Source organism: Tachyglossus aculeatus, chromosome 21 (genome assembly GCF_015852505.1).
Source record: "Tachyglossus aculeatus isolate mTacAcu1 chromosome 21, mTacAcu1.pri, whole genome shotgun sequence".
NCBI classification, from domain to species: domain Eukaryota; kingdom Metazoa; phylum Chordata; class Mammalia; order Monotremata; family Tachyglossidae; genus Tachyglossus; species Tachyglossus aculeatus.
In genome coordinates, this window is record NC_052086.1 from 19593933 (window position 1) to 19613161 (window position 19229).

Consider the following 19229-nt stretch of genomic DNA (forward strand, 5'->3'; position numbering starts at 1 on the left):
ATTTTATTTTGTTAGTATGTTTGGTTTTGTTCTCTGCCCCTTCTAGACTGTGAGCCCACTGTTGGGTAGGGACTGTCTCTATATGTTGCCAACTTGTACTTCCCAAGCGCTTAGTACAGTGCTCTGCACACAGTAACCGCTCAATAAATGTGATTGATTGATTGATCAGCTTGGCATCTACAGAGGCACCAGGTATCTCCATGAGATTCAGTTGACACACTTGCCTAAACCTTAAAGGGAATTGGTAAAATTAAGTGGATGATCCAAGGGAAGAAGACTTTATCTAGCCAAAGATTTGCAGTGTTACCCTTAGCAGATTCAAGCCGTGAAAGCCAGTCTTTTGTAAGTTGCTCCTACCATTTACAACTTATGTCTGTGCAATGAAAACAGAGGCAGAAGCATTTTCATGATGCTGCCACCCTAACCCCCCTCTCAGCGTTGCATCTGGAGAGTTTCCAGCACTCTACCAGACTCGACTACGGGAGGGAGAGTCAAGGAGAGGCATACCCATTCCAGTCTTAGCTTGGCCAGGGGTTAGCGAGTGGAAGGCAATCTGCTACAGGTGAAAACTCCCCTGTGCTGGGCATCATCATCATCAATCGTATTTATTGAGCGCTTACTGTGTGCGGAGCACTGTACTAAGCGCTTGGGAAGTACAAGTTGGTAACATATAGAGACAGTCCCTACCCAGCAGTGGGCTCACAGTCTAAAAGGCAGCACCAGCATGGGAGAGAGTCGAGGGCAGAGACTTGAGCTTACTGCACCGAAGTAGGCAATTTTTAACCAAGAAAACTCCATGGATACACTACCAGAATAATTGCAGATGGAGGTGGGGCATTCTGGGAGAGATGTGTCCGTGGCTTCGCTATCGGTTGGTGGCGACTCAATAGCATAAGACAAGACAATGACCATGGCTTCCTCTAATAGAGTTCCTTGGGCTCTCTTGCTTACAGTGCTCTTTTGCTTACCATTTGAAGCCGGCCCCGAATACTTTTGCAGAATTAGGGAATGATCTTTCCGCTTCATACGTGTCTGAATGGAATGGCTTGTTCCAAGCAGCATATGCCTTGGATCAAACCACAAATACTAAGTTAAGTGCTTAATGTGTGCCACGGATTGCACAAAGCATTGGGGTAGATGCAAGATAATCACTTTGGACTTGGTCCCTGTCCCACATGGTGCTCACAGTTTAAGTGGGAGGAAGAACAGATCTTGAATCCCCATTTTACAGAAGGAAAAACTAAGGCACAGAGAAGTTAAGTGACTTGCTTAAGGTCACACAGTGGGCAAGTGGCAGAGACAGGATTATTGCTATTACACAATTTCTCCATATTGAAGTTCTTTAAGAAATGGTTATTCCCTTCAAAGCCCTACTGAGAGCTCACCTCCTCCAGGAGGCCTTCCCAGATTGAGCCCACTCTTTCCTCTCCATCCCCCCCAGCTTACCTCCTTCCCCTCCCCACAGCACCTGTATATATGTATATATGTTTGTGTATATTTACTACTCTATTTATTTTACTTGTACATATTTATTATATTTATTTTATTTTGTTAATATGTTTTGTTTTGTTGTCTGTCTCCCCCTTCTAGACTGTGAGCCCGCTGTTGGGTAGGGACCGTCTCTATATGTTGCCAACTTGTACTTCCCGAGCGCTTAGTACAGTGCTGTGCACACAGTAAGCGCTCAATAAATACGATTGAAAGAATGAATGATTATTCAGTCAGTTGCATTTATCGAGCCTCTACTGAGTGCAGAGCATCCCACTAAGCTTTTGGGACTGTAAGCTCCTCTTCTAGACCGTAAGCTCATCATGGGTAGGAAACATGACTACCAACTCCGTTGGGTTGTAAAATAAATAAATGATGTTATTTGTTAAGCACTTACTATGTGCCAAGTACTGTTCTAAGCACTGGGGGAGATACAAGGTTATCAGGTTGTCCCAAATGGGGCTCACAATCTTTCTAATCCCCATTTTACAGGTGAGGTAACTGAGGCACAGAGAAGTTAGGTGAGTTGCCCAAAGTTACACAGCTGACAAGTGGCGGAGGCGGGACCAGAACCCACGACTTCTGACTCTCAAGCCCATGCTCTTTGTACTTTCCCAAGCACTTAGTACAGTGCTTTGCACAAAATGTGCTCGATAAATACCACTGATGGATTAAAACCGATGATCAGAAGTGCCTCCTGAATGTAGAAAGGAAGAGGGAAGGTCATCTAAGGCAAGAGGAGGGAGGTGGGGTCACTGGGGAATTGAGGAGAGGGTGAAAGTTCTGGAATAGTTCGTGGGTATATTGACTCTGCAGAAGTGCTTAGGATGACCAGAGGGTTGACACAATCTGGGAGGTGGAAATTAACCAGGGAATGTCTCTGGGAGGAGGAGGGCTTTCGGGGGGCTTTGAAGATGGCTGGAGACTGGCAGATTTAAAGTGGGAGGAAGTTTCAGGCAGAGGGAAGGAGGAGAGCAAGGGATCAGAGGCAGGGGATTCCAGAGAGAAAGAGAGAGAGAGCTGAGTAAGAGGGTGAACACGCGGTGAGGAGCAAGTCCAGAGAACAAACTGGGGAGAAGCAAGTGAAGAAATCAGGTATGTAAAAGAATATAAGCTTTTAAAGGGCAAGAATCCAGGCTTTTATTTCATTTTACATTCCTCAAGCACCTGTTAAAGTGATCTGTGTGCAGTGAGTGACGCTCAAAACACACTGCTGCTAGCTAAGTTCTTCCTCATTTTAACAGTGCCCTCTTAAAGGGGCAGAGGCTTCTTACCCTTCAACCTCCCACCCACCTCATGCCCAATGCCTCCTTTTGTTTTCCTTTTGAGTATCTGTCATCCGTAAACCTTAGCACAGTTGAGCTCCAATTTTCTCAGCTCTTAGTAGCCCCTCCGCCCCATCCCACGATATCCGACATTCTCCCTCCTTCTCCTCCCCAGAGCCTGGAGTAATCGGGCTGTGATTTGCTCTGAGAGAGAGAAGCAGCACGGCCTGGGCCTTGGAGTCGGAGATCCTGGGTTCTAATCCCACCTCTGCCACTTGTCTGTTGTGAAAACTTAGGCAAGTTGCTTAACCTCTCTGTGCCTGAGTTTCCCCATCGATAAAATGGGCATTAAGTCCTACTCCATCCTACTTACCATGTGGGACATTCATTGACTGTGTTCTACCAGACTATTTGGGATCTACCCCAGTGCTTAGTACAGTGCTTGGCACAGAATAAGCACCTAACAAGTTCCTTAATTAATTCAGTCTCTGTGCCACTGGAGAGGGTGAAGATGGTAATAATAATAATAACTGTGGCATTTGTTAAACGTTATGTGCCAGGCACTGTACTAAGCGCCAGGGTGGACACAAGCAAATAGGGTTGGACACAGTCCCTGTCCCATGGGGGCTCACAATCTCAATCCCCATTTTATAGATGAGGTAAGTGAGGCCCAGAGAAGTGAAGTGACTTGCCCAAGGTCACACAGTAGACAAGTCGGGGAGCCGGGATTAGAACCCATGACCTTCTGCCTCTCAGGCCTGTGCTCTATCCATTCATTCATTCATTCATTCAATCGTATTTATTGAGTGCTTACTGTGTGCAGAGCACTGTACTAAGCACTTGGGAAGTACAAGTCGGCAACATATAAAGACGGTCCCTACCCAACAACGGGCTCACAGTCTAGAAGGGGGAGACAGACAACAAAACATGTGGACAGGTGTCAAGTCATCAGAATAAATAGAATAAAACTAGATGCACATCATTAACAAAATAAATAGAATAGTAAATATGTACAAGTAAAATATAGAGTAATAAATCTGCTTCTCTGTGGTGACAAGGCTGACTGCTCACAGCTTGAGCAGTGGTTGCTGCAATTCCTGAGGCATAAAGGTTTGTCCCTGGCCTCCTTCATCTCTCCCTCATGACCCCCTGAAAGGATTGTAGCTCCCCCAGTCCCATTTTAGAGTCTGCAAGCAGAGGCCTCAGTGCCCGTGACATTGTAGCTTGGGAGAGGGCAAGAGAGGCCTCCTATTTTTGTTAGAGAGACAGGGCCTGGCCCTGGAACCTCAGTGCTCGACCCGTGGATGGTCCAGGAGCTCCATTTTTACCTGGATTTGGCTTTAGTGGGCTTGCTTTCTTCGCACCAGCCTTGTGAGTCTGAGGGGAGAAGTAGTTTCCCCCTGATCCTTCTTCCCCTGGGATTATCATCAATTCCCCTACAGTGTTAATTCAACGTTTGGAGCAGCAAGGACCTCTCTAGTTGGAAATCCTCACTTTGGTTCTGGAGGAATGGTCTCCCAGGCTTCCAGGCCTTCTCCTGTAAAGAGATATGGGTGTGTGGTAATAATAATAATAATCATAATAATAATAATAATAATGGCATTTATTAAGCGCTTACTATGTGCCAAGCACTGTTCTAAGCACTGGGGAGGTGATCAGGTTGTCCCATAGGGGGCTCACAGTCTTAATCCCCATTTTACAGATGAGGTAACTGAGGTCCAGAGAAGTTAAGTGATAACACACAACTGATAATTGGAGGAGCCGGAATTTGAACCCATGACCTCTGACTCCAAAGCCCGTGCTCTTTCCACTGAGCCACGCTGGGGTCCCCCTCTTCATTGTACCTCGTTCTCACCTGTCCCGCCGTTGACCCCCAGCCCACGTCCTTCCCCCGGCCTGGAATGCCCTCCCTCCACACAATCTGCCAAGCTAGCTCTCTTCCTCCCTTCAAAGCCCTACTGAGAGCTCACCTCCTCCAGGAGGCCTTCCCAGACTGAGCCCCCTTTTTCCTCTCCTCCTCCCCATCCCCATTTCTTCCCTACCTCCTTCGCCTCCCCACAGCAGTTGTATATATTTGTACAGATTTATCACTCTATTTTACTTGTACATATTTACTATTCTATTTATTTTGTTAATGATGTGCATATAGCTTTAATTCTATTTGTTCTGATGATTTGACACCTGTCTACATGCTTTGTTTTGTTGTCTGTCTCCCCCCTTCTAGACTGTGAGCCCGTTGTTGGGTAGGGCCGTCTCTTTATGTTGCCGACTTGTTCTTCCCAAGCGCTTAGTACAGTGCTCTGCACAGAGTAAGCGCTCAACAAACACGATTGAATGAAATGCCCCAGGGCCATGATTGATCGCAACCTACTGATCTCTGCTCCTGGCTTTGCTGCCTTCCTTCCAGCTCTGAACTAGCACTTTGGGTGCCCGGTCCTCTGCCTATATGCCCTGCCTTCGGGGCTCACTTCACAGAGGTGAGTACCACCACTCTCAGTCATTCAATCAATCAATCAATCAATCAATCGTATTTACTGAGCGCTTACTGTGTGCAGAGCACTGTACAGTCGCTGAGTTTCCATTCAGAACAGAAAAGAGAAGCAGCGTGGCTCAGTGGAAAGAGCACGGGCTTTGGAGTCAGAGGTCATGGGTTCAAATCCCGTCTCTGCCAATTGTCAGCTGTGTGACTTTGGGCAAGTCACTTAGCTTCTCTGTGCCTCAGTTACCTCATCTGTAAAATGGGGATTAAGGCTGTGAGCCCCCCGTGGGACAACCTAATAATCACCTTGTAACTACCCCAGTGCTTAGAACAGTGCTTTGCCTATAGTAAGCACTTTATAAATGCCATTATTATTATTATTATTATTATTATTATTAAAAGAGCCAAAATGGTGGCTTTCTGGCCTGTTTGCTCTTGGAAGCCTGATCCATTCCAGTCCTCCTAAACTCTCAGCCCCCCCTCCCACCCTGCCCCCTAAATAGAAAGTTGGCCCCTGCACCCCACACTGGCTCCTACTTCTACAGAAGGGCTAAAGAGGGAGAAGAATGAGTGGGGTAGAAAAGACAGCCTAGAAGACAGAGTCAGAAGGACTTGGGTTCTAATCCCGGCTCTGCCACTTGTCTGCTGTGTGACTTCGGACAAGTCACTTCCCCCTCGTCCCCCTCTCCATCCCCCCATCTTACCTCCTTCCCTTCCCCACAACACCTATATATATGTATATATGTTTGTACATATTTGTTACTCTATTTATTTATTTCTTTATTTTACTTGTACATATCTATTCTATTTATTTGATTTTGTTAGTATGTTTGGTTTTGTTCTCTGTCTCCCCCTTTTGTACTGTGAGCCCACTGTTGGGTAGGGACTGTCTCTATATGTTGCCAACTTGTACTTCCCAAGTGCTTAGTACAGTGCTCTGCACACAGTAAGCGCTCAATAAATACGATTGATGATGATGATGACTTCACTTCTCTGGGCCTCAGTTACCTCTTCTGTAAAATGGGGGTTAAGACTTGGAGCCTTATGTGGGATAGGGACTGTGTCCAGCCCCATTACGTTGTATCTACCCCAGAGCTTATTACAGTGCCTGGCATGTAGTAAGTGCTTAAAGAATGCCACAGTTATTATTACTATGATTATTGTTAAGACATTGGCCATGGCAAGCATGGTGTTAGGTATGCTGGGAGCACTCAACAAACATGTGGATGATGATGATGATGATTGATGTTCGGGTCATTCTCTCGAGTCTAGCTTTCACACATGCTTTTTCTCCCTTCTGTCCCCTGGAGAGTATTGCTCAACCAGGAAGGCTGTTTTCTTCCCAGATAATGTCAGCTGACAGCCAAGAAGCACAAAAATGAGCTGATGATTTGCAGCTCATGGAGGGATGAAGGATTTTGTTGTTCTGAAATTTCTCTGGTCAAAGGCAGGCCTTGAGGACTTCTGGAGCAGATTCAATTCTCTACCTCCAATGGCAGGGAACCTAGATCAGGCTGCTTAAGGGGAAGATGAACCCCTCCTCTTGCCTTAGCCAGGATGGGGATGGGGCCTCCAGGGAATAGGACTAGGAAGGGTGGTGGGAATGAAAAGACAGTGAGAGAAGGAAAGAGAGAAGAAGGGGAAAGATAGAGGGGAAAGGGGAAAAGGAGGGAGAAGAAGGAATAAGGAGAAAGGGTGAAAGGGAGAGAGAAGGGGAAGAAGAGAGAGGGGAAAGCGGGAAGTGAGAGAAAAAGGAGGAGTAAGGGAGGAAAGAGAAAGAGAAGGAGGAAGAAGAGGAAAAGGGGGGAAAGAGAGGAATAGGGACTTATCTCCTGCCACCTCTACTGCCCCCGCCATCCTTCTCCATCCTTGCCATCTTGGCAGATCTGCTGGGGCTACTGGGCCCAGGGGGAAGGGCCCCTTGGTAACAAGAACTGTCCACACTATCAAAAACTTGGAAGGGCCAGTTCATCCATGGTAATAACAGTGGTGGCAGCAGAAGAAGGAATAAGGAGAAAGGGTGAAAGAGAGAGAGAAGAGGAAGAAGCGAGAGGGGAAAGCGGGAAGTGAGAGAAAAGGAGGAATAAGGGAGGAAAGAGAAAGAGAAGGAGGAAGAAGAGGAAAATGGGGAAAAGAGAGGAATAGGGACTTATCTCCTGCCACCTCTACTGCCCCCACCATCCTTCTCCATCCTTGCCGCCTTGGCAGATCTGCTGGGGCTACTGGGCCCAGGGGGAAGGGCCCCTTGGTAACAAGAACTGTCCACACTATCAAAAACTTGGAAGGGCCAGTTCATCCATGGTAATAACAGTGGTGGCAGCAGAAGAAGGAATAAGGAGAAAGGGTGAAAGAGAGAGAGAAGAGGAAGAAGCGAGAGGGGAAAGCGGGAAGTGAGAGAAAAGGAGGAATAAGGGAGGAAAGAGAAAGAGAAGGAGGAAGAAGAGGAAAAGGGGGAAAAGAGAGGAATAGGGACTTATCTCCTGCCACCTCTACTGCCCCCACCATCCTTCTCCATCCTTGCCGCCTTGGCAGATCTGCTGGGTCTACTGGGCCCAGGGGGAAGGGCCCCTTGGTAACAAGAACTGTCCACACTATCAAAAACTTGGAAGGGCCAGTTCATCCATGGTAATAACAGTGGTGGCAGCAGCGGTGCTGGCTCCTGTTGCAGCTCAGAAGAAAAGGATGAGGAAGGTGAGGCGAGAATCCTGTCGCTGCCCTTTTGGGTGGCAGGGAAAAGAAAGCCTCTGAAACCTGTCCTTCCAGCCCACTTGGGGACATCTGGCCATTGTGACAGTGGCTGCCATCACCCTTAAGCGAGGAGGAGGGATTATGCTACTGCTATCTGGTAATAATAATAATGGCATTTATTAAGTGCTTACTATGTGCAACGCACTGTTCTAAGCGCTGGAGAGGATACAAGGTGATCAGGTTGTCCCACAGGGGGCTCACAGTCTTAATCCCCATTTTACAGAGGAGGTAACTGAGGCACAGAGAAATTAAGTGACTTGCCCAAAGTCACACAGCTGATAAGTGGCAGAGCCGGGATTTGAACCCCTGACCTCTGACTCCAAACCGTAGACTCTTTCCATTGAGCCACGCTGTTCGCCCTTGGGACATAGGCAGCAGAAGCAGCATGGTGTAGTGGAGAGAACTCGGGCCTGGGAATCAGAAGATCACGGGTTCCAATCCCAGCTCCACCACTTGTCTGCTGTGTGACCTTAGGCAAGTCACTTTGCTTTTCTGTGCCTCAGTTACCTCATCTGTAAAATGGGGATTGAAACTGTGAGTCCCACATGGGACAAGGGACTGTATCCAAATTGATTTGCTTGTATCCACCCCAGCGCTTAGAACAGTGTTTGATAAATACCATAATTATTATTATTATTGTATTATGTGGACAGAGAGTAATGGCTAGCCAGGCAGAGAGAGTTTCCACTAAATGCTACTTCAGTTCAGAGTAAGACAGCAAGTCTGTCAAGGAAGGCCCCAACCAGGAAGCTGTGAGTCTTGTGATGAGTTTAGCTGTGAATTTATCTCCATCCCCCAAAGGTAAAGATGGCCCCAGTCAGTCCCAGTGAGAAACGGGTTAGCCATGGATTGGATGGAAGGTGGCAGGGGCTGAAAGCATGGGGATGATTCTTTTCCCTTTCTATCATTTCTGTCCTCTAGACTGTAAGCTCCTTGGATGCAGAGAGCATGTCTATAATATTGTATTATCATTCATTCATTCATTCAATCATATTTATTGAGCACTTACTGTGTGCAGAGCACTGTACTAAGTGCTTGGGAAGTACAAGTTGGCAACATATAGAGACGGTCCCTACCCAACAGTGGGACAGTATTCTCCTCAGCTCTTACTATAGCACTCTGCACACAGTAAGTACTCAATAAATATAATTGGTTGATTTGTTATCTCTCACCTAACGCTGGTAGACCGTAAGCTCGTCGTGGGCGGGGAATGTGTCTACCAACTTTGTTGTAATGCACTCTCCCAAGCACTTAGTACAGTGTACATAGTAAGCACTCGATAAATACCAATGATAATTGATCATAATAGTAATAACAATGATAGTGGGGCCAACTCTTTCTGGGCATTTGAAATCCTGAGCCAACTCATGCTGCCTTGTTCCCTTGCATCAATCAATCAAAGGGATTTACCGAGCACTTATGCTGTGCAGAGCACTCTACTAAGTACTTGGGAGCTCACCTCTAGACAGTATATTCATAATGGGCAGGGAACGTGTCTGCTTATCCTCTTGAGTTGTACTCTCCCAAGTGCTTAGAACAGTGTTCTGCACATAGTAAGCACTCAATAAATGTTGTTCATTGATTGATTGATTGAGAGTACAAGAGAGTTAGTAATTAATTAATTCAATCATATTTATTGAGCACTTACTGTGTGCAAAGCAGTGTACTAAGTGCTTGGGAAGTACAAGTTGGCAACAGATAGGGACAGTCCCTACCCAACAGCGGGCTCACGGTCTAGAAGGGGGAGACAGACAACAGAACAAAACATATAAACCAAATAAAATAAATAGAATAAATGTGTACAAGTAAAATAAATTCATTCATTCATTCAATTGTATTTATTGAGCACTTACTGTGTGCAGAGCACTGTACTAAGCGCTTGGGAAGTACAAGTTAGCAACATATAGAGACGGTCCCTACCCAACAGCAGGCTCATGGTCTAGAAGGGGGAGACGGACAACAAAACAAAACATATAAACCAAATAAAATAGAAAGAATAAATATGTACAAGTAAAATAAATAGAGTAATAATCTCTGCCCTCAAAGACTTCCAATTTAGTGGGGAAGACAGACAGTAAAATAAATTATAGGGGAAGGAAGCCACTGAGTTTAAAAATACGTACATAAGTGCTATCAGAAGGGAGGGGGCAGCTAATATAATTGTGGTATTTATTAAGCACTTACTATGTGCCAAGCACTGTACTAAGCACTGGGGTGGGTACAAGCAAATCAAGTTGGACACAATCCCTGTCCCATGTGGGGCTCAAAGTCTCAATCCCCATTGACAGATGAGGTTACTGAGACCCAGAGAAGTGAAGTGACTTGCCCAAGGTCACACGGCAGACAAGTGGCGTAGCCGGGATGAATACCTAAGTAGTTAGGGGGTAACTACTTCCAGGTCAGTGGGAAATGTTGAAATGGCAGAAGTCAGGGAAATAAGGTAGGGAGAAGAGAGACTAATCAGAGAAGGCCTCCTGGAGGAGATGGGATTTTAAAAGGATATTGAAGGAGTAATAGTTTCTGACAAATGTGAAGGGGGAGGGAATTCCAGGGAGGAGGGATGGCTAGAGCAAGAGGTCAACAATAAGAGAGATGAGAATGAGGCACAAAGAGTGGATGGGCTTTAGGGGAGCAAAGTGTTTGAGCTTGAGTTCGAGTGGGAGAGGAGGGAGGACAAGAAGGATGTGGGGAGCTGATTAAAAGTCTTTAAAGTTGCTGGTGCAGAGTTTTTGCTTGACGCAAAGATGGATGGGCAACCCTGGAGGATTTTGAGGAGTAGGGAGACATGTGCAGAACCGTATTTTAGAAAATGAATCAGGCAGGAGAGTGAAGTATGGACTGGAGAGAGAAGAGGCAAGGAGGCAAGGAGGTCAGGGAGAAAGTCAGCCAGTCAGTCAATCATATTTACTAAGCACTTACTGTGTGTAGAGCACTTTACTAAGCACTTGGAAGAGTACAATATAACAATTAAAGGACACATTCCCTCCCCCCATAGAGCTTACAGTCTAGAGTGAGAGGCAGATATGCAGTATTCATTCATTCAATCAGTCAGTCATATTTATTGAGCTCTTACTGTGTGCAGAGCACTGTATTAAGCACTTGGGAAGTACAAATCAGCAACATATAGAGACGGTCCCTACCCAACAACGGGATCACAGTCTAGAAGGGGAGACAGACAACAAAACAAAACAAGTAGACAGGCGTCAGTACCATCAGAATAATCTATTTTATTTTGTTAGTATGTTTGGTTTCGTCTCCCCCTTTTAGACTGTGAGCCCACTGTTGGGTAGGGACTGTCTCTATATGTTGCCAATTTGTACTTCCCAAGTGCTTAGTACAGTGCTCTGCACACAGTAAGCGCTCAATAAATACGATTGATGATGATCAGAATAAATAGAATTATAGCTACATACACATCATTAATAAAATAGAGTAATAAATATGTACAAATATACACAAGTGCTGTGGGGATGGTAAGGGGGTAGGGCAGAGGGAGGGAGGGGGGGTGATGGGGAGGGGAGGAGGAGGAGGAGAGGAAAAGGGGGGGGGGCTCAGTCTGGGAAGGCCTCCTGGAGGAGGTGAGCTCTCAGTAGGGCTTTGAAGGGAGGATATACTAATAAAGTTGACATGTGTTAAGCACTGTTCTAAGCACTGAAGTGAAGGGTGACTGCTTGAAATCAATGATGTCCGAGAAAGGTGTATACCAGAACCAGCTAAAACAACTCTTCCCTGAGTGGGAATCGAACCCGGGCCGCGGTTGTGAAAGCACCGAATCCTAACCACCAGGGAGGTCAAGAGAGGATCGAGACACTCTATGGCAAGTGCTTCGATCAGCCTGGTGTCAATTTGGATGGAGAGCGGAAGCAAATTCTGTAGATGCTGTGAAGATAGAATCGACTAGATTTATTGACCGATTGCATATGCTGGTTGAAGGATAGAGCTGAGTCGAGGCTAGTGCCAAGGTTGCCGGCTTGCGCCAAGGTTGCCGGCTTGCGAAGCAGGAAGGATTGTGGTGGTGTTGTGAACAGTGACAAGGGGAGGAGAGGATTTGGGAGGGAACAAGATTCATTTAGTTTTGGACACATTGTGCTTTGAAGTGCCAGTGGGATGTCCAGATAGAGATGTCCTGAAAGCAGGACGAGCAGGAGAGAGATCAAGGCTAGAGAGGTCAATTTGGGAGTCATCTTCAGTGAGCAAGTGGATGGGCTCCCCAAGGGAGTGGATGCAGATTGAAAAGAGAAAAGGGTCTCTCTCCCTCCCTACAAACAAAAAGAAGTTCTTCATCCAGCAAGTTCTGATGATTTTGACACCTGTCTACATGTTTTGTTTTGTTGTCTGTCTCCCCCTTCTAGACTGTGAGCCCGTTGTTGGGTAGGGACCGTCTCTATATGTTGCCAACATGTACTTCCCAAGTGCTTAGTACAGTGGTCTGCATACAGTAAGCACTCAATAAATCCAATTGAATGAATGAATGAATGAATGAAGTGATACGCATATGGAATTTATCTCTACAGGAGGCTGTGCAGGCCAAAAGATATGTCAGCTCAAGAGGGGTTTGGATAAATTCTGTGACAAGTGATCAGTAATGTATTTCTAACGGGCAGTCAGGGATGATGGATTTCTGATCACTTGGAGTGGAACGTGTGCAGAAGCAGAGTCATGAGACCAGTGGGTTCCGAGGACCATCAGGATCACCCAAAGGCCTGGGTGGAGCTCATCTTCCCACTGTGGGAATGTCAGAATGTGGGAATATGGGCGCACTACCCCCAACGGGAGAGCAGGACAGCTGGGCCCTTTCTTCTCTATATTTGGGAAGGTTGTGGCAGGTGGGAAAAAGTTGGCCCCTCCTAGAGCAGCAAAGAACCTGAGGAAGCAAGGACTCTTCCTTCTGAGCAATATCAAACTATGGTCTTGACTTTTATTTCTTTGGGGATTTTTTTTTTAAATTTTAGCCGATTAGTTCTCCCTGCTATCTTTCCCACCTTTACATTTTGCCCCTCAAAAGCATGATAGTGATGGTATTTATTAAGTTCCAAGCACCGAGGTAGATACAAGATAATCAGCTCGGACACAGCGCCTGAGCGGGAATTTAATTCCCATTTTACAATTGAGGAAATTGAGGTCCAGTGAAGTTAAGTAACTTGCACACAGGAGGAATAGAAACCGGATACCTTGATCGTCAGTTCTGTGCTTTTTCCACTGGGCCACGTGGCTTCCTTGGGGGTCCCCCATGTCTCCTCTTTGGGCCTGCCATTACGTGAGGCAATGACCAAGCATTCTTCCAAGAACTTAAGTCTGGGTTTTACCCATCATAAGCTCTTAACAAATGGTGTTGTTACTACTTTTTCAAGGGAGGAAATTTCCACACTGGCCCTCCAAGCATTTTCTGGGGTCACCGTCGCAGACTAAACCTTGACTGGACTCAGTAACCACATTGCTGTTGTTCTCAGTAGCCCCTCAACACCCGGCCAGAGCAACAAAACCAATCATAGCTGAGCACAAGCCATGGTGAAATCTCCAGCCTATTGTGAAATCAGGCCCAAGACTGAAGCATTTACTTCTCTTACTCTTTGCTAAAGGACTATGAACGTTTTAGCAAACTTTCTTCAAAATAAATGTTTGCTCAGGCAGAGAGAAGATCGTGGGTGAGGAAAGGCAAGAGGGGAATGCCCCCTCCAAGAGGCCTTTCATGACTAAGCCCTTATTTCCCCATCCACCCTCCCCTCTGTATTGACTACTCTTGGCCATAGACCCCTTAAGAACTTTGACTCACCCCAGCCGCTCAATCAATCAATCAATCGTATTTATTGAGCACTAACTGTGTGCAGACCACTGTACTAAGTGCTTGGGAAGTACAAGTTGGCAACACATAGAGACGGTCCCTATCCAACAGTGGGCTCACAGTTTAGAAGGGCGAGACAGAGAACAAAACAAAACATATTAACAAAATAAAATAAATAGAATAGATATGTACAAGTAAAATAAATAGAGTAATGAATACGTACAAACATATATACATATATACAGGAGCTGTGGGGAAGGGAAGGAGGTAAGGCGGGGGGGACGGAGAGGGGGAGGAGGGGGAGAGGAAAGGGGGGCTCAGTCTGGGAAGGCCTCCTGGAGGAGGTGAGCTCTCAGCAGGGCCTTGAAGGGAGGAAGAGAGCTAACTTGGTGGATGTGGGGAGGGAGGGCATTCCAGGCCGGGGGGATGACGTGGGCCGGGGGTCGACGGCCAGACAGGCGAGAACGAGTCATGGTGAGGAGATTAGCGGCAGAGGAGTGGAGGGTGCAGGCTGGGCTGGAGAAGGAGAGAAGGGAGGTGAGGTAGGAGGGGGCGAGGTGATGGACAGCCTTGAAGCCCAGGGTGAGGAGTTTCTGCCTGATGTGTAGGTTGATAGGTAGCCACTGGAGATTTTTGAGGAAGGGAGTAACATGCCCAGAGCGTTTCTGGACAAAGACAATCCGGGCAGCGCCGTGAAGTATGGATTGAAGTGGGGAGAGACAAGAGGATGGGAAATCAGAGAGGAGGCTGATACAGTAGTCCAGACGGCTCAGTCCAGACGCTCAGCACTTATGTATATATCCTTAAACTTTACTATTTCCCCTCTCCAGAATTTATTTTAACATCTGTCTCCCCCACTGGACTGTAAACTCTTTGTGGGCAGGGATTGTATTTACCAACTCTATAGCATTGTATTCTCCCAAGCCCTTAGCACAGTGCTCTGCCTGCAGTAAATTCTCAATAAATATCTTTGATTGGGTGAGATTTGGGGTGTAAATCAGCTGAATTGCAAAGCTGCCCCCAGGGAGGAGGTTTGGTCTTTGCCCTCCAGGGACTTGGAATCGATTGGGGAAATCAGATCATGAATTCGTAAAGACAAGCGAAAGAAACAAGAAGTGGCCTTGTGGAAAGAGCATGGCTCAGGGATCTGTTGACCTGAGTTCATCCATTAAATCATATTTACTGAGTGCTTACTGTGTGTAGAACATTGTACTAAGCACTTGGAAACTACCAATCTCAGCTCTGCCACTTGCCTGCTGTGTGAACTTGAGCAATTTCTCTGGGCCTCTGTTTCCTCATCTATACAGTGGAGATTGAATACAAGTTCTTTCTCCTACATAGACTATGAACCTCATGGGGGACAGAAACTGTGTCAACCCTAGGTTGGAGTGGAGAGCATGAGGTTGCTGGGGGAGGGGAAGCAGGAAATGAGGTACAGATGGATCTTGAGGGCAGGAGAGGGGTGTGGAGGGGGACGGGAGAGGGACAGGAGGGGCTGTGACCCAGAGAAGCTATTCTAAGATTCATTCAACCCCAGGAAGACACAAGAATACCCTGGAGATCCAGAAATAGAGGGCCACACACATTCATAACTCCCACCTCCTGATTTGACTGCTGGGAAGCTTCTAAGGTAAGGCATCTGAAGGAAAGGCATTGTTACTTGGTTAAACAGGAAGAGGGTGTTGAGCTGGCTCTGGCTCCTACGCAGAAAGACGCTCCATAACTCTGTTAATACCCTCCTGGGCCAGTTGAGAGACTTGCCTGCGGTGAAGATCTCACTGGGCCTTTTGAGGTAAAAACCCTGAGCCAGAGGGACTGGGCTGTTCCTATTGGGGTGGCTGTGTTTAAAGAGGTTGCCAAATGTCTTGTTCCAGAATGACCAGACAGGGAGGTTCATTACATCTATTCCCCTGCTGTATGACAGGACTGCACCTAAATCATCTCAGGCAGATGTCCTTCCTAATGGAGGGATCTCATGGTGGTCCCTGGGATTAGACCCTCCTGCTGGATTGGCTCAGGGGTCCCCAGGAACCTGGCTTCTGGGGGGATGATTTGGTCCAACACCAAACTGAACCCGGCTAGGTTGCACCAGGAGTGGGGTTTCTCCACACAAAGCACAAATTGATGGTTTGCACCTCCCTGGGTGAGTTTGTTTTCCCAGGTGGTGGTAGCAGGAGCTCCTGGGATCAAAGTGAAGGTTCAAGGGGTTCAAAGGTGGCAGTTACATTCCTAACTGCCTCCCTGGAACAGGTGACCAGGGATTTGGGACTCAAAATAAGATGGGGCTCAAAGAGGAGGAGAGGAAGAAATAATGATAATAATAACAACAATATTATTATTATCATTATTGTTATTATTATTATTCTGCTTACTATATGTGCCAGGCACTGGGGTAGATTAAAGATAATCAGGTCAGGCACGGTTTCTGTCCTTCATTGGGCTCACAGTCTAAGAAGGAGGGAGAACTCATTGTACCTTGATCTTGTATATCTCACGCCAACCCCTCAGCCACCTCCTGCTTCTGGCCTGTTGTGCCTTCCTTTTTCATAGCCAACAGACATTTACTCTTCCCAACTTCAAAACTTTACTAAAAGCTCATCTCCTCCAAGAGGTCTTCCCTGACTAAGCTCTCATTTCCTCCTTTCCCACTCCCTTCTGTGTCACCCTTGCACTAGGATTTGTACTCTTTGTTCACTCTTCCCTCAGTCCCATAACACTTATGTACATATCCATAATTTAATTTATTTATGTGAATGTCTTTCTAGACTGTATACTCACTGGGGGGCAGGAAACATGCCTACCACCTTTGTTATATTATACTAAGTGCTTAGTGCAGTGCTCTGAACACAGTAAGTGCTCAATTCATACAATTAATTGATTGAACAGTTATTTAATTCCCACTTTATAGATGAGGAAACTGAGGCACAATCAGCCAGTGGTATTTACTGAACACTGAGAAGTTAAGTGATTGGCCCACAACTGAGCTGGGATTGGTACCAAGGCCAGTGTTCTTCCCAGTAGGTCACAAAAGGAAAAGGGGTAGAGGAGGTGGAGAAAGAGGGAAAGCTGGAAGGAAAGAGGAAGGTGGGGGGAGAAAGAGGAAAAGAGAAAGGGGAGAAGGGAAGAAGGGGAGGGGAACAGGGAAAAGAAAAAGGGAGAAGAGGAAAAGAGCAAGCTGGGGGAAAGGGGAGAACCCAAGAGGAGGACATGAAGAGGTAGGCACAGGGTACGGCATTGAGTAATAATAATAATGATAATAATGATGGTATTTGTTAAGTGCTTACTATTTGCAAAGCACTGTTACAAGGTGATCAGGTTGTCCCACGGGGGGCTCACAGTTTTAATCCCCATTTTACAGATGAGGTAACTGAGGCACAGAGAAGTTTAGTGACCTGCCCAAAGTCACACAGCTGACAGTTGGCAGAGCCAGGATTTGAACCCATGAGCTCTGACTCCAAAGCCCTGGCTTTTTCCACTGAGCCACGCTGCTTCTCTAGTAATAACTGTGGTATCTGTTAAGTGCTTACTGTATTCTAGGCACTGTATTAAGCGCTGGGGTGGATACGAGCAAATTGGGTTGGTTACAGTCCTTTTACCACTTAGGGCTTACAGTCTCAATCCCCATTTTACAGATGAGGTAACTGAGGCTCAGAGAAATGAAGTGAGTTTCCCAAGGTCACACAGCAGACAAGTGGCAGAGAGGGGATTAGAACCCATGACTTTCTGACTCCCGGGCCCATGTTTTAGATGCCATGAGTTCCTCCTCTACAGTAATAATAATAATAATGATGGTATTTATTAAGCGCTTACTATGTGAAAAGCACTGTTCTAAGCACCGGTGTGGTTACAAGCCCACCTCCTCCAGGAGGCCTTCCCAGACTGAGCCCCCTTCTTCCTCTCCCCCTCCTCCCCATCTCCGTCCCCCGCGCCTTACCTCCTTCCCTTCCCCACAGCACCTGTATATATGCATATTTTTTGTACAGATTTATTACTCTATTTATTTTTCTTGTACATATTCTATTTATTTTATTTTGTTAATATGTTTGGTTTTGTTCTCTGTCTCCCCCTTCTAGACTGTTAGCCCACTGTTGGGTAGGGACCGTCTCTCCATGTTGCCAACTTGTACTTCCCAAGCGCTTCGTACAGTGCTCTGCACACAGTAAGCGCTCAAAAAATACGATTGAATGAATGAATGAATGAATGAATGAATGAATGAATGAATGAATGAATGAATCAGGTTGTCCCATGGGAGGCTTACAGTCTTAATCTCCATTTTCCAGATGAGGTAAGTGAGGCCCAGAGAAGTGAGGTGACTTGCCCAAAGTCACACAGCTGACAATTGGCAGAGCTGGGATTTGAACCCATGACCTCTGACTCTTTTCCACTGAGTCATGCTGCACTTAGAACAGTGCTTTGCACATAGTAAGCACTTAACAAATGCCATCATTATTATTATTATTATTCTCTGGCCTCTGGCCTTCTCTGCTCCTCTATGGCCCCAGCTGCACTCCCCACTCTCCCTCTCACTGCTGATCTCAGTCATCCAGCCCCAGCGCTTCTTCAGCACCCACCCACCCACCCACCCAAGCCCCCGCTCACATTCCCACTCTCATCCCCCTCACTTGGCCCCCATTATCCCGCCCAAGACAGGCCGGGGTTTTGAGAGACTGGGATCAGGAGCCAGTCCCCCAGCACAGCAGCCCAACTCCACCAAGCCCAGGCCTCTGGGCTGCCAATCGGCACATCTGGCCTGGCTGAAAATCGATCATCCAGAGGTGCCCAGCGTGCCCCATGGTAGGCTCCTCTGTGGACGCCAAGGCAGGGCCGAATGAAAGTGGCCTGAGAGTGATAATGTCATCCCCGCTCTTCCACTTGTCTGCTGTGTGACCATCGGCAAGTCACTTCACTTCTCTGTGCCTCATTTACCTCATTTGTAAAATGGAGATTGAGACTATGAGCCCCACAAGGGATAGGGACTGTGTCCAAATCGATTTGCTTGTATCCACCTCAGCACTTAGTACAATGCCTGGACGTAGGAAGTGCTTAACAAATACCATAATTGTGCCTGGACATAGTAAGTGCTTAACAAATAATTGTTATTATTATAATTATTCTTGTAATTCTTATAATTAAAAAGCAGCTTGGCTCAGTGGAAAGAGCCCGGGCTTTGGAGTCAGAGGTCATGGGTTCGAATCCCGGATCCGCCACATGTCTGCTGTGTGACCTTGGGCAAGTCACTTCACTTCTCTGAGTCTCAGTTACCTCATCTGTAAAATGGGGATTAAGACTGTGAGCCCCACGTGGGACAACTTAATCACCTTGTATCCCCCCAGTGCTTAGAACAGTGATTTGCACATAGTAAGCACTTAACAAATGCCATCATCATTATTATTATTATTATTATTCTCCCGGATGCTGTCTCCACTATCATCCCACAGCCTAGAGATGAATCCTGCCCACCAAAGGG

General features: G+C 46.6%; 1 non-coding gene across 1 annotated transcript; it reads left to right on the plus strand.

Moving 5' to 3' along the window:
* The first annotated feature begins 426 nt into the window (after positions 1-426).
* On the plus strand, positions 427-564 carry LOC119943118. Its single transcript, XR_005455597.1, has one exon. It is a non-coding gene; the product is annotated as a small nucleolar RNA SNORA7 (small nucleolar RNA).
* Positions 565-19229: the final 18665 nt, after the last annotated feature.